Source organism: Canis lupus, chromosome X, assembly GCF_011100685.1.
Source record: "Canis lupus familiaris isolate Mischka breed German Shepherd chromosome X, alternate assembly UU_Cfam_GSD_1.0, whole genome shotgun sequence".
NCBI classification, from domain to species: Eukaryota; Metazoa; Chordata; class Mammalia; order Carnivora; family Canidae; genus Canis; species Canis lupus.
Window position 1 is genome coordinate 76,825,193 of NC_049260.1, and position 13,576 is coordinate 76,838,768.

At 38.4% G+C, this 13,576-nt stretch overlaps 1 pseudogene; it reads right to left on the minus strand.

Annotated features, from left to right (window-relative positions):
* Nucleotides 1-2,060: 2,060 nt before the first annotated feature.
* On the minus strand, nucleotides 2,061-2,160 carry LOC119868603 (annotated as a pseudogene).
* Between the last annotated feature and the right edge of the window lie 11,416 nt (nucleotides 2,161-13,576).

Here is a 13,576-nt window from a genome sequence, read left to right on the forward strand (position 1 = left end):
CATTATTATTCCGTTTCCAGGACATAACATTTTCAGTTCTGTACTGCAGAGCCTCCCTACCTCTCTCACTGTACTATCCCCAAGCACAAATAGTTCCTGTTACCATAGATTTATAGATTTAAGTTTTATTCTTTTTGGGGGGATCTGGCTTTGTTCATTCATGGTATTTATTTTTAGATTTATTCATTTAGTTGCATATGTCAATAGTTCATTCTTTTATTGCTTAGTAGTATTCTAGTGTGTGAATGTACTACAATTTGTTTTATCCATTGACCTGTTGATAGTTATTTCACCTATTGATATATGTTTTTCAATTTGGGGTTCTTTCTTGGGGAAGACTCGTTTAAAAAAGGTGCTATGAACATTTGTGTATTAGTACTTGCATAGACATACACTATATTCCTCTAGGATAAATACTTAGGAGTGCAATGGCTGCATCATATGATAATTATGTGATTAATATTGTAAGAAACTGCCAAACTGTTTTCCAAAGTAGTCACACCAGTTTTCATTTCCACCAGCATTTGTATGAGCATTTCATCCCCCACAACCTTAACAAGACTTGGTGTGTTCAGTCTTTTTAATTTTAGCCAATCTTACAGATAGTATCTTGCTGTAGTTTTTATTTGCATTTCCCCAATGATTAATGACGTTGAGCATCTTGTCATGTACTTGTTTGACATTTGACTATTTTTTCTGGGAAATGTCTATTCAAAACTTTTGCCCATATATTTATTGAAGTGTCTGTTTCCTTATTGACTTCCGTGAGATTTTCCAAATTCTTCATACACATCCTTTATCAGATATATGATTTTCAGGGGTGCCTGGGTGGCTCTGTTGGTTAAGCATCTGCCTTCGGCTCAGGTCATGATCTCAGGGTCCTGGGATCCAAGCTCACGTTGGGCTCCCTGCTCAGCTGGGAGCCTGCTTGTCTTTCTCCCTCTGCCTTCTGCTCCCTCTGCTTGTACTATCTCTCTCTGTCAAATAAATAAATAAATAAAATCTTTAAAAAAAAAAGATATATGTTTTCAAACTTTCTCTGAGTCAGCGGCTTGTCTTTTCATTTTCTCAACAGTGTCTTTGGAGGAAATGACATTTTTAACTTTGAGGAATCTGGTTTATCGATTTGTTCACTTATGGGCTGTGGTTTTGGTGATCTCATCTATGAAATCTTTATCTAACTCAAGGTAGAATTTTTCAGTTTTTGCTTTTATATTTATGTATATGATACATTTTGAGTTAACTTTTGTATATGGATATATATATACATATATATATATATATGGATTATAGCTTGTTTGCATATATGGATATCCCCTTCTCTGAGCACCATTTGTTGAAAAGACTATCCTTTCTTCACTGAATTGCTTTTATAGCTTTGTTGAAAATCATTTGTCCATATATGAGTGGGTCTATTTCTGGACTCATTTTATTCCTTTGATATTCATTCCTACCTTCACCCCAATACAAATACTGTCTTGATGCTTATAGGTTTGTAATGAGTTTTGAAATCAGGTAATGTTTATTTTCCATCCCTCTTGTTTTCAAAGTTGTTTTTCATAGTCTAAGGCCTTTCATTTCCTCATGAAATTGGTTAATTTCTGTGGTTAATTACTATGCATTATGTCAATTTCTTTCTTTTTTTTAAAAAAAAAGATTTAGTTTTACTTATTCATGAGAGACACACATAGAGAGAGAGGCAGAAACGCAGGCAGAGGGAGAAGTAGGCTCCATGCAGGGAGCCCTATGTGGGACTCGATGTCAGGTCTCCAGGATCACGCCCTGGGCCGAAGGCAGGTGCTAAACCACTAAGCCACCCAGGGATCCCTGTCAATTTCTTTAAAAAGACATTTTTAGAATTTATACTGGGATTGCACTGAATCTATATATCAGTTTGAGAGAATAGATATCTTAACAATCCTGAGTCTTATAAACCATGAAAATGGTGTATCCCTCTATTATTTAAGTCTTATTTAATTTCTCTGAGCAATGGTTTTTATATTTATTTATTTATTTATTTATTTATTTATTTATTGGTTGTTGTTGTTGTTGTTGTTGTTTTTAATTTGGAGCGCTTCACGAATTTCCCCTTGCTCAGGGGCCATGCTAATCTTCTCTGTATCATTCCAATTTTAGTATATGTGCTGCTGAAGCGAACACCAATGTTTTGTAATGTTAAATGTACAGGCATTGCACATCCATGGACAGATTATTCCTAAGTATCTCATACTTCCTGTTATTCTTATAAACGGCAATATTTTAAAATAAAATCTTCATCTATTTTCTTTTTTAGGTTTTTGTTTAAATTCCAGTTGGTTAGCATGCAATGTAACCTTAGTTTTAGGTGTATAATATAGTGATTCAACACTTCCATACAACACCCAGTTTTCATCACATGTGCACTCCTTAATCCCTATCATCTATTTAACCCATCCCCTACCTACCTCCCTTCTGGTTGCCGTTTGTTCTGTATAATTAAGAGTATGTTTTTTTGGTTTGTGACTTTCTCATTTTCCTCCTTTACTCATTTGTTTTGTTTCTTAAATTCCACATATGAGTGAAATCATATGGTATCATGTATTTTATATTCGCTGGAGTGTCAGCAGTCAAATGTTCAACAGAAGCTGTTGAGGAATATTTTTGGTTGAAACTACAGGCTACTCTAGACTGGAAAACATACTTGATCCATAACATGCATTGCCTGTATTTCCTTGTTAGTTTTTATCCATTATTGGAAACCTTTTGAAACTAGGGAGAAAAATGTCCCAGAGACAATTTTATAGGTTACCATATCCAGAAAAATCCGTCACTAAAATAGTTACTAAGCTTTGAAATTTATGTGTGTGGCCAGAAATGAATCTGTTGAATTGTGGGAATTTTCTTCTTTACATGCCAGTGAATCCACGTCAATAAATTCCTGCGATCTTGGTGAGAGAGATTAGAGGATGGTGGAAGAGAGGGAGAGAGAAATAGAGCATGTATTTTTTTTAATTTTTATTTGTTTTTTTATGATAGTCACAGAGAGAGAGAGAGAGAGAGAGGCAGAGACACAGGAGGAGGGAGAAGCAGGCTCCATGCACCGGGAGCCCGACGTGGGATTCGATCCCGGGTCTCCAGGATCGCGCCCTGGGCCAAAGGCAGGCGCCAAACCGCTGCGCCACCCAGGGATCCCTAGAGCATGTATTTTTGTGAATATGTATTTATGTATGTGTATGTTGCTGAAGCTGCTAGAAATCTTTATTGTGGAGGATACTTGAGGTTAATTACTGTGTGCTATGTCAGTTCTATTTAATTTGTAACACATATTGGAACCTAATCAGGGTGAATATTGTATATTCTTCCCCACCTTTATTTACTTGGCCAGCATGGTTATCATGGTGACTCAGTGACTGGTAGTATTAGATGTGGTCTGAGTATCCATTTCTATTCTTGCCTGAGTCACTTGTTACTATGGTTTAAGTCAAATATTGCTTTCCCAATTTTGTCATTCCTTCTAGAATTATTAATTAACGTTTGAGTGCAGGGTCAAGCTTTCCCCTTTTCACCTCTCGATAATGAATTAATTATATAAGTAAGAAATTGTTTTCAATTATATAAGTATAATAGATTCCTATTTTTGCTCAGAGTTTATTACCATTATGTATTTTGATTGCAACTAGTCCCAGAATTGGCCAGAGTTTGCCTGTAAAGGTGATCTCTGTGTCCATTCAACACCTCCCTAAGATTTTTTTGAATGTGTATGTTCTTCTCTGAGCTTGACTATCCCCTCTCTGTAGAAAAGAAGTAATGTTGCCTACCTCAGAGTATTCCTTTGTGAATTTGAAAATAAAAAATAGCAACCAACAACGTATGACATTTAGTAGGCCCTCAGCAATGTTAGCTCCCCATTCCAGTGTTGCAACCTTCATTCTTTTGATTCCTCTAACATTAACATCATAGTATAACTACTGAAGAGAAAACTTGGATATGTACAGCAAGCAGGGATGAACCCACATTTTTGTGGTGTGAGAGCTTCAGTGTCACCACTGTGTGTGGGAGAGGGCTTTAGACTGGAGCTGGGGAAGAGGCATAGTGTCATTGCATGGCTTCCAGTGACCTGGGTGGTGCAAGACAAGTACATCCTCACCCCTGTCCACTGAATGTCATGTGCTCTTTTTCCCTTTTACTTTTCTCTCTATTCCATATACTGTGGGATTCCCTGCCTCTTCCTTGTGGAACATTAGAGGAGGTGTGGACTCTGAGCCCCAGAACAGGAGGTGATAAAGAGCCAAATGTGATGCCCAGTGTGCTAGATAATTTGGTGGAGCAAGAATGAAGATATCCCAAAACTGGGATACTTTGGGTAAGTCACTAGTCTTCCACCACCTTGTCTATATAACAGGATAACAGTACCAAACCTTTCCCACCACACAGGAACACTCTAGAGTTTAAGTGTAATTCCATGTGGGAAAACAATCTGTATTTATAAGTGGGAGGGAAGGACCAGTGCACTTTTTAAATAATTATATTACTATAGATACCCTAAATACCAAAGAACTCTGCATGGTAGCCATTAAATTAATGCTACATGGATGTCAACTGTTTAAGTCAGGACTTTTCCAAGTGTGGTCCATAGACCACCTCATCAACATTGTCAGGGTGTGCTTGTAAAACTGTAGACTCATAGGCCTACCATAGGTCTTCTGAATCAAAATCAGAGTAGTGGAGTGTAAGATGCCTACATTTTTTAAGTTTCTCCAGTTGGTTGAGATATTCATCCAAGTTTGAAAGCACTGCTGTAGATAAATCAAAGGTCTTAAGATTTTGAATCATTTAACATCTAATTTATTTGTTAATTTCTCTTGCTACTTGGCTTTAAATGTCTGTGTCTTCTTTGAAGTGTCAGGTAGCAGTCCCTTTACTTACATAATATTAAATCAATGATCTAAATGTGAGGCACTGAACTCAGCACTGCGGACATAGTACAGTAAATGACAAGTGGTATTGCCGGAGTTTCATTGTAGTTTGAAAAAACTGGCAATAAGCAGGTAAACACACCAATAAGTGGGGCAATTCCATATGGATGTGTGTGCTTTCATGAAAATGAACACATAAATAGAGTAGAAAATGAGGACAGAGATTATTATGGATGGGGTTGTCAGTGAAGCTCTTTCTGAAGTGCATTTGAGCTGAGTCCTGAATGACAAGAAGCCAGGATGTGGCACTAGGTATTCTAGAAGCTGATGATGAGCTTGAGTGGCTGGAGCCTGGCAGACAAAGTGCAGGTGGTAGGAGATTAGGTTGAAGGACACACAGTAGCCACATCATTTGGGCTGTAAGGAGATTGGAGTTGTACTGAGGGTGGATGGTTAAAATGTGATAGTGATTCATGTGCTCACAAGGTGACTCTCCCTCCATGAAGAGAATGGACTGGATAGGAGCAAGATGGCTGTGGAGATAACCATATGGAAAATCTTATAGAAGTCCAGAGGACAGACAAGGATGGATAGTCCCAGTGTTCAGGGGTCTGTGGTGGCCCTAGACAGGGTGTGTTGTAGGTAGGACAGGCAGGACCTGCAGTGGCTGTGGTGGGGGTATGTGAGGATCCTGGATGAGCCCTTAGGTTTTTGTTCAGCCATGTGCAGAAATGGTGGTGCTGTTTCCTGAGGTTGGTTGTTCCAAGTGCTTTTGGGACATTTTCAAGATAATTAGTCAGATATCCAACAGTGATTATAGTGAAAGTAATTTAAAACACCCATCAATGGATGAATAAGATTCAGTCATATGATTATTAAGCATTATTAAAGACACATGAAAACTTTTGTAAAACTATCAAAACTGTAAAAATCTGAACTTCTAGGTTTTTATTAAAAGTAGATCACTTTTTTGAGCTATTACAGTATGCTGAGTACTGTTTTAAGGATTTTCATATAATAAGTGAATTAATTCACAAAGCAACAATTCATGAGGTAGGGCTGATTGCTTTTTCGATTTTACAGAAGAGGGAACTGACTTATTGAGACAATTTTTCCTTTTTCAAGGTCACATAAAGTCAGCTATCCCAACATTTCTACAGTTACATTTTTAAGATAATGTGATTCCTAACCATCTTTTTAAAAGCCCAAACATGAGGGAATATTTTTTAAAGCTTGTTTCTTCTATGGTCATAATCTTAGTTTTACAGATGAAACAACTAAGTTATTGTAAGGTGAAGGTTTTTTTGGTGAAGAATACTTTTAGTATTCTAAGTCATATACTTTGGAACTGGTAGAACTCTAGGGGTTTGGATTCAGTCTCTCTCCAGAGCTCATACTCCTAACCAGTGTACTTAAGAAGAATAAAAATATATTTCTTGAACTATCTGAACACATGGTGGTTGATGTTAGACTAGCACCATATCACTTTGAGTAGAAACTATGCTTCGGTAGGCATTTTGCCAAATACAGAGGTATTTATTTAAGAAAAACAAAAATGTAGTAATTATAAAAACAGGAGGAAAAAGGTAGCAATCATCACAGTTACTATACTAAACTTGGCTGTTAAGATAATTCCTTGGAATTCCAGGGTAATTCTTTTCCCTATAAGGAACTTAAAGTACTTTTACAGATGGGAATCACATTGTTCTATGCCCTAGGCTTCATTGTTTGGGAGGCAGGGCTTTCAGACTATCTTTGGCCGGTGAGGCCAAATGAAGTATGGTGACTTACCCACAGTCATTAAGAGTTAGTAGACTAGGTCTGACACTGGGGCCAGGTCTGTCTTCTGTCTTGCACCCAGTTGCTTGTTCATCAGACGTAGCATTAACCTGTTCCTATGTTTAGTAAGACACTTTTCAAGGGCTCAGACAATGTATAATGCTCTGAGGTTACCTACCCCCCAGGTAATATAAGGAAGCAAAAGAAATGGAATATTGATTTTCTTATCCAGTCCCCAACTGTATTGGAAGATTAGAAGGAAAATTTCCTGGAATGATCCAATATGACCTCTTTTATATCTGACTCCTTTCAGTCAACATGTTATGTGTGAGATTTACATTATTGCTATCTATACTGGTAGATTATTCATTCTTACAGATTCATAGTATTATACTGTTTGGATATTTCACAATAAATGTATCCAGTATGGGGATTCGGGTATTTTCTAGTCTTTGTCTTATTATAAATTATGGTGCTGTGAATGTCATTCACCAAAAAATGTACATAATCTTTTGTCTAGAGAAATCCTTACATTTCTTTTGGGCCTGTAACTACCATTGACCTAAGAGTGGCATTTCTGAGTCATAAGGTATGTCTTTGTTCAGCTCAGTAAATACTGCCAATTCATTTTTCCAAGTGGTTCTTCTAATTTATATTTCCACCAGCAGTGGGTGAGAGTTCCAGTGCTCTGCCTCCTCTCCGACACTTGTTGTATTTTCCATCTTTTTATTTATTATTCTGGTGGGCATGTGGTAGTATCTTACCGTGGTTTTAATTTTACTTTCTGTTTTAATTATTCTTTAATTAAACTCTCTGTTGCATTGTCTCGCTTAATCTAAAGAATGTTTTTTCTTTTTATTTAAATTTTGATTTTATTTGCTGAAGGTCTATGGACCTTTGCTAGAATTTTCATTCTAGATTTTGCTAATTGTATCTGTATTATGTTGTACTTTATGTGCCTCTAATCCTTCCTATTTCCTATAAATTGGCTATTACAGTTAGAGGCTTGATCTAACTCAGTTTTTGGCAAGAGTACTTCAATGTGGTGGGTCACATACTTCCTATAGTGTTATACCAGGAGGTTCAATGTGTCTGATTGTCTCACCTATGTAGATATTGATCACTAGGTTTAGGTGTTGTTAGCTTGATCTATCCATTATAAAATTTCTCATATGCTTTTCACCTGAAGTTTTTGCAGCCTCTGAAGACCATTACTTAGATCTGCATTCCATTAAAAGTTTAAAAAATGATGATGATCTAATTTTGACAGATAAAAAATGGCTATTTTTGAAGATTTTGATAGGAAGAAATTGTTGTCCAAAAATTGTGGTTTGGGTGAACTCTTCCTCTTTTCTGTGGTCTGCTATCATTGGATAAAATAGAGATCCTCTTTTCCTTGAAGCCTTGGTAGGATTTGTTATACTTTTGGCTATAGTCCACACGTGAGTTTATATATGATTATCAATTTCTGACCATTTCAATTTCTTCTTGAATGGATTACCAAGGGGAACTTTCATGATATATGTATGATTCTCACTCTACTCTTGGAATTTAGAGCCTTCATTACAACCGTTTCCATGACATGAGCCTCCACTGCAATCACAATGTTAAGGAATTGAGAGGCTACTACTATAACTGGGTATATGGGCCACATGGAAAGCCATATATCTTCAGAAGTTTGCTTGGTCAGTATGAAATCAGAACAAAGGGTTTTTATTCACTTTGAGAATAAAGGAAGGTGCCTTGAAACACTTCATCCTGTATAGGGATAGCCTTGCTAAGGAAATACTTTCTTTGGGCACACATAGATAGGACTCCTTCCTAGGCAGCAGATATGCATTTCAGTCCTTGGCCTTGGTCACTATCTCATTCCAGTGTAGCTGGGTGGACAAATATGTCCAATCCTGGGGTTAATTAAGAAGAATCACCTTGCCTGCTGATCTAAACCACTCTCTTCAATATCAGCTTTATAAGGAATAGAGCTGATGTATTGCACTCCTTATTTTTTGTCATACTTTTGGTTGTTTCAGAGCTCATATGTGGAGAAGCAGTATATTTTGGGCACCCCTTAATTACTCAAGTATTTAGGAACAAGATCTTAGGAGTAGTAGAGGAGCTGATAAGACACAGACAAGGGGAGAAGAGTTATGAGCTCATTAAGACACAGAGGGACAGAGCAGAACATACGCTCTCTGAGCAGGATTAATACCATGAGTTTCAAACAAAGAGAGGGCCTGGGCTATGTGACCTCTGTTTCTTCTTCCATATTCACTAATAAGGTAACCAGGTAAGTTATTCCTGCAAAAGAGAAAGAACAAGGCTATAGAGGGGCTGGAAGTATATTGGTCATGAATGTCTCTCCATTTGTAAAAAATATCAGGAATGGTGGACAAGAGTTTCCTGGGATAAGCCAATGTATGGTTCAATTGACTAGGTTTTTGCCTAATAAATGATTATATTATTCTAGGCCTGCTTCCCTGAAATATCTCTAAGACTTCTTAAATGACATTTTTTGTCTATATCATTAATTTGCATTATAGATAGTATCCTAGTTTTCTGCTACAGATGGATAACTGTTTAGCATGGCCTTGATTTTGCATGCTAAGTGTCCAAGGCCTAGCTCATCTCCAAGAACCCTAGGATACTACCTGGGACTCTGTGTAATGACTCCCATCTTGCCTCTAAAACAAAGAAAAATCCTCACAACAGGGGCATTCTTGGTTCCATCAATGTGGGCAGAGTTCTACCAATTGCCCTGGTCTCACTTCAGTGCCTCTAATTACTATGCTTTCTCACGTGGTGGCCTGATATACCACGCTGTTCTGCTTTCAGTGAGAGTCCAGAGGGTGAATGAGTGTGCAGAGGCATTTCTGGTGTGGAAGACAAGCCTACTTGTTGTGGTCGCTATAGATATTTGAGGCCAATGTGGTGATTGTGAGACAGGTGTGTTTTGGCTAGGATTGCAGGATTCAGCCTTCAGGTGTTTGAGATTCAGCTGAGAGTGTGGGTCCCTGTGGTGGGGGCTGGTCCACCTTGGTGTGTGGGGAGACAAAAGGATACATATCCAAATCTCCTCTTTCCCCATGTAGGGCTTGGTGCCCTGGCTGTGTCATAGGTAAAACCATTGTGGTCTTGCCCAGCCCCAGTGGGTGTGGTCCTGCACCAGGGGTGTCCTAGAGCTGCTTTCCTTGAAAGGCAGGGGCAAGAGAAAGAAAGGTAACGACTCTCTCTGAGGCCCAGCTTCCTCCTCTGTACAGTGGGGGTAAGAATGCTTAACCACAGGATCACTGAGAACATTTAGTGATATACATGAATAAACCTATTGCCCAGTGGTTACTGCAGAATCATGAATGCCTGTATGAATTCAGGCCACTTCTTACTCCTTTTCAATTTTGCTTAAGGGATAGATGAAGAAAAGACGTTAAGGCCCTGGTGAGAAGCCCATTAAAACGTGTAGTTATTATGATCGCGAGCCAATTGTATCAATGTTGTTGATACAATTGATTAACCTAGTGCCTAGCATGATTCTGGGCACATAGTTACACCAGTAAAACAGTGATTACACATCAGTCACTGTGCAGCTCTTCTGGCCAGTAACTCATCTAATATCAGGTGCCTGAAGGAAGCAAGTTTTGAGGATCTGTGTCCTGATGGCTGCTGAAGCTTCTAGTCCAGATTCAAGGACAGTATTCCTTAAGAGAACCCCAACACTTTACTTCCCTGGGAGGATCTGATTCCTGGCTCAAGTAAGTTTATGGATCAGATAAAATCATGTTGTGGAATAACTCCTGTGAGGTTCACAAACTAGTCTAAACATAGAGAAGCTACTTTGATCTCATTATGAGAAAGAGGATTTGAGGATAGAATTTCATTCCATCAGCAGCTACAAGCCGTGTAGTAGCCCTGAGTCCCATTTTAGAGATGATTTATTTGACTGAAAGCAGTGAATTATCTAGATTGAGGAAGGATCTTTATATTTAATATGAATGTACAATAAATTTACATATATTTTTCTGATGATAAATTGATGTTGCAATAGGTAGTAATGATTATTTCTATTTAGTTATATGTAGTGTGGACCAATTTAATAAGATGGTGTATATCTGTTATTATGAAAAGAACATACTACTGAGACTTGTTCTCCTGATTTATTTAATTTCATGAGAGACTTAGAAAAATGAAAATGTATTTCAAATGTTTCTTTGGGATCTAATTGCCATCCAATATACTGTGCATATTTAAAGTATTGAAGCAAATGGTGGGTATTTGTCGTTTCTAATGGCTGAGGAATATTCCATTGAATACATAAACCACATCTTTATCCATTCATCTTCTGATGGACACCGAGGCTCCTTCCACAGTTTGGCTATTGTGGACATTGCTGCTATAAACATTGGGGTGCAGGTGTCCCGGCGTTTCATTGCATCTGTATCTTTGTGGTAAATCCCCAACAGTGCAATTGCTGGGTCATAGGGCAGGTCTATTTTTAACTCTTTGAGGAAACTCCACACAGTTTTCCAGAGTGGCTGCACCAGTTCACATACCACCAACAGTGGAAGAGGGTTCCCCTTTCTCCGCATCCTCTCCAACATTTGTGGTTTCCTGCCTTGGTAATTTTCCCCATTCTCACTGGTGTGAGGTGGTATCTCATTGTGATTTTTATTTGTATTTCCCTGATGTCAAGTGATGCAGAGCATTTCCTCATGTGCATGTTGGCCATGTCTATGTCTTCCTCTGTGAGATTTCTGTTCATGTCTTTTTTTTAATTTATTTTTTATTGGTGTTCAATTTACTAACATAAAGAATAACCCCCAGTGCCCGTCACCCATTCACTCCCACCCCCTGCCCTCCTCCCCTTCTACCACCCCTAGTTCGTTTCCCAGAGTTAGCAGTCTTTACGTTCTGTCTCCCTTTCTGATATTTCCCACACATTTCTTCTCTCTTCCCTTATATTCCCTTTCACTATTATTTATATTCCCCAAATGAATGAGAACATATAATGTTTGTCCTTCTCCGACTGACTTACTTCACTCAGCATAATACCCTCCAGTTCCATCCACATTGAAGCAAATGGTGGGTATTTGTCATTTCTAATAGCTGAGTAATATTCCATTGTATACATAAACCACATCTTCTTTATCCATTCATCTTTCGTTGGACACCGAGGCTCCTTCCACAGTTTGGCTATCGTGGCCATTGCTGCTAGAAACATCGGGGTGCAGGTGTCCCGGCGTTTCATTGCATTGCATTGTATCTTTGGGGTAAATCCCCAACAGTGCAATTGCTGGGTCGTAGGGCAGGTATATTTTTAACTGTTTGAGGAACCTCCACACAGTTTTCCAGAGTGGCTGCACCAGTTCACATTCCCACCAACAGTGTATGAGGGTTCCCTTTTCTCCGCATCCTCTCCAACATTTGTTGTTTCCTGCCTTGTTAATTTTCCCCATTCTCACTGGTGTGAGGTGGTATCTCATTGTGGTTTTGATTTGTATTTCCCTGATGGCAAGTGATGCAGAGCATTTTCTCATATGCATGTTGGCCATGTCTATGTCTTCCTCTGTGAGATTTCTGTTCATGTCTTTTGCCCATTTCATGATTGGATTGTTTGTTTCTTTGGTGTTGAGTTGAATAAGTTCTTAATAGATCTTGGAAACTAGCCCTTTATCTGATAGGTCATTTGCAAATATCTTCTCCCATTCTGTAGGTTGTCTTTGAGTTTTGTTGACTGTATCATTTGCTATGCAAAAGCTTCTTATCTTGATGAAGTCTCAATAGTTCATTTTTGCTTTTGTTTCTTTTGCCTTCGTGGATGTATCTTGCAAGAAGTTAATATGGCCGAGTTCAAAAAGGGTGTTGCCTGTGTTCTTCTCTAGGATTTTGATGGAATCTTGTCTCACATTTAGATCCCTCATCCATTTTGAGTTTATCTTTGTGTATGGTGAAAGAGAGTGGTCTAGTTTCATTCTTCTGCATGTGGATGTCCAATTTTCCCAGCACCATTTATTGAAGAGACTGTCTTTCTTCCAATGGATAGTCTTTCCTCCTTTATCGAATATTAGTTGCCCATAAAGTTCATGGTCCACTTCTGGATTCTCTATTCTGTTCCACTGATCTATGTGTCTGTTTTTGTGCCAGTACCACACTGTCTTGATGACCACAGCTTTGTAGTACAACCTAAAATCTGGCATTGTGATGCCCCCAGGTATGGTTTTCTTTTTTAAAATTCACTTGGCTATTCCAGGTCTTTTCTGATTCGACACAAATCTTAAAATAATTTGTTCTAACTCTCTGAAGAAAGTCCATGGTATTTTGATAGGGATTGCATTAAACGTGTATATTGCCCTGGGTAACATTGACATTTTCACAATATTAATTCTTCCAATCCATGAGCATGGAATATTTTTCCATCTCTTTGTGTCTTCCTCAATTTCTTTCAGAAGTGTTCTATAGTTTTGAGGGTATAGATCCCTCACCTCTTTGGTTAGGTAGATTCCTAGGTATCTTATGCTTTTGGGTGCAATTGTAAATGGGATTGACTCCTTAATTTCTCTTTCTTCAGTCTCATTGTTAGTGTATAGAAATGCCACTGACTTCTGGGCATTGATTTTGTATCCTGCCACGCTGCCGAATTGCTGTATGAGTTCTAGCAATCTTGGGGTGGAGACTTTAGGGTTTTCTATGTAGAGTATCATGTCATCAGCGAAGAGGGAGGGTTTGACTTCTTCTTTGCCAATTTGAATGCCTTTAATGTCTTCTTGTTGTCTGATTGCTGAAGCTAGGACTTCCAGTACTATGTTGAATAGCAGTGGTGAGAGTGGGCATCCCTGTCTTGTTCCTGATCTTAGGGGAAAGGCTCCCAGTGCTTCCCCATTGAGAATGATATTTGCTGTGGGCTTTTCATA